Source organism: Bidens hawaiensis, unplaced genomic scaffold (assembly GCF_021521415.1).
Source record: "Bidens hawaiensis isolate Kalapana, Puna unplaced genomic scaffold, B.hawaiensis_p1.1 tig00034596_1, whole genome shotgun sequence".
NCBI lineage: Eukaryota > Viridiplantae > Streptophyta > Magnoliopsida > Asterales > Asteraceae > Bidens > Bidens hawaiensis.
Window position 1 is genome coordinate 38,756 of NW_027495975.1, and position 2,583 is coordinate 41,338.

General features: G+C 32.9%; 1 pseudogene; it reads right to left on the reverse strand.

Annotated features, from left to right (window-relative positions):
• Positions 1 to 266: 266 nt before the first annotated feature.
• Positions 267 to 1,195, reverse strand: LOC143586271 (F-box/FBD/LRR-repeat protein At4g26340-like; annotated as a pseudogene).
• Between the last annotated feature and the right edge of the window lie 1,388 nt (positions 1,196 to 2,583).

Here is a 2,583-nt window from a genome sequence, read left to right on the forward strand (position 1 = left end):
TAAATACCTGTGGGACCACCTGCCCTTCAGAGAAACATAATTGGGACATATCTTTAATATCTTTAAGTTGGCAAATGGAGAAGGTTGATGTGCGATTAGTTCCACGGATGAAAGAAACTGAAAAATATACCAAACAACAAAGTAATCTCATAGTCATAACTGTAATGATATGAAAATCTGTTTTCTTGAATACGTGTTTGTACAAATCTTTTTTAATGGTCTCACAACCCCAACAGTATTTCCATTGCTTGAATTAAAAATCTATGTTAGATGCGAATGAAAACATTAAGGGACAAATGTGCCTTCACAAATTCCAAGTTGAGTGTAAGAAATTTGACATTATGGAACTGTTGAAGCAGACGGACAATTTTATGCTCCTTATCTTCACGGTAACATTGAGCACATATATCCACCTTCTCCAAATGAAGAAGGTCTGTAGAAAACTCGAAAGATAAATTACCACCTCCACAATGCAAAGAGTAAAGGTTGGGTGCAGTTACTAGATATATTATTGCCGAAGATGTTATACTCAGATTCTTGAGTTGAGGTGTAACCACATTGACACCCTTACAACCGCCGTTTCCTTCAAGTACTGTTAGACTAGTTAATCCAGGATGACATATATTGAAATCATCCGAGCTCATCATATTGCAACTTTTTAAGATTAGATTCTTCAAGTTTGCACAATTAGAGAAAACACCATCACGCAATGCAACTTTATGCAGATCCAGTGTTGTTAAAGTTGTCACCTCCCAAGTAGGTAGGGTCAAGGTGAAAAATCCGCTCAAAGTGAGATGTTTGAGGGACTGAGAACTAAAGGTTGAAAGAGGGAATTCGAAAGACTTTCTACGCAAGCAAGTAATAATCAATTGTTGGACATTGTGGGAGATTGCAAAGTCGATAATTCTTTTGATAAGCACATGGCTAACAGTGTCATGAAAAATGACACTGATAGAATGCACGTCTGTTTGAGTATTACGTTTAGATAGGACATGTCTAATAAATTGGGAGAACTTGGAATACGTATGAAAATCCTCACTTGAGAAACTGAGACATGACATTGAAGTCCACGTATACCTCCATCTAGATGACAACACACTTGTTCCAATTGCTTTTTTAATGCCATTCAAAGCAAGGATTTTATGGATAAGATCATCCCCAAGTTGCTTAATCTGTCACCTTCGACATTTATTCTCTTTGTTTCATGCCCATGCAATTTGATTTCGTTAGCACATAATACAAACAAAACACTCAAGATGCAAGGGTTATCATAGTTACATTATTAAAATTTAAAGGAAGTCCACTTTCAGTTTCTAAAATAAACCATTCATTTTTACTTTTGACTTAAAATTGCAATATTAATATTAGACTACAACTAACAGTTTGATTAGTTATACGAATTTGGGAAATTGCCTAAACATCCAATTTGTGGTAACAACTGTAGGGCTGTAACTAGGAAGCATGGGGATGATAGTTTGCATGGAGTACCCGTCCCGGGGACGAAAACACCAAGGGGACGTTTCCTAAACGTTTTAGGTTAATGGGGACGGATCCAAAACATTTAGGAAACGTTTCTATTTATATTTAGGGTTAGACGGAGAAAAGGTGTATCTGAACGTTCACGGGAGGTTCAATTTTTGCTTGAAAGAGAAAGAAGAAGAGACGACCGAAATGAAGAAGATAGAAGAGAGCGGCGTATTAAAGTCTGAACCTCCGTTTTGTTATTTTTAGGGCTATTTAGCGTTTTTTTAACAATTAGCCTCGCTCTTTCACTCTTTACATTTAGTCCTTCAAGTTTATTAACTTTCACATAATACTACTAAAAAGTGTCAAATAAGTTTGTGTATTTTAACAATTAACCCCCTTATATTTTCACTAATTTACATTTGATTCTTAACCTTATATATTTATATACAGTAAAAGTATTACAGTAACATTATATATATATATATATATATATATATATATATATATATATATATATATTCTTTTTGTCATACCCCTATCTTGGAGTTTTGATTTTTTTCGTTCCCCGTACCCATTCTCGTGCTACATTCCAGCGAATTGTTTGTTAACTGTTCGGCGAGAACTTGGTTTATGTTCGTCTGTTTATTAATTGAACAAACATGAACAAGAAATTACATTCGATTAACTAAATGAACGAATCGTTCAGTTGTGTTCATGAAGGTTCAATAAGGTGTTCGTTTACATCCATTAATGTTTGCCTGATTATGTTAGTTGATTAAAAGTACTTTGTATATTTTTAATGACTTTTCTATTCTTATAATTAACTATTGAAGAAACATATGAGTTCGGGTGTTCATAAAACCGAAAACAAACCTGAAATTAAAAAAAACCCAAAAAAAACAAACCGAAAGAAAAACCGGTGGTTTGGTTTAATGTTATTTGTAAATACCAAACTGAATTTATAAATTATCATTTGTTATTTTAAGTAATTTATAAGAATCAACAGATATGTAAGTCAAATATTTTTAGCATAAATGCATAATAATAAATTAGTTATTAATTAAAAAAATGATTTTATGCCCAAATTCATTTATTTAGGCCAATTTTTTATTTAAA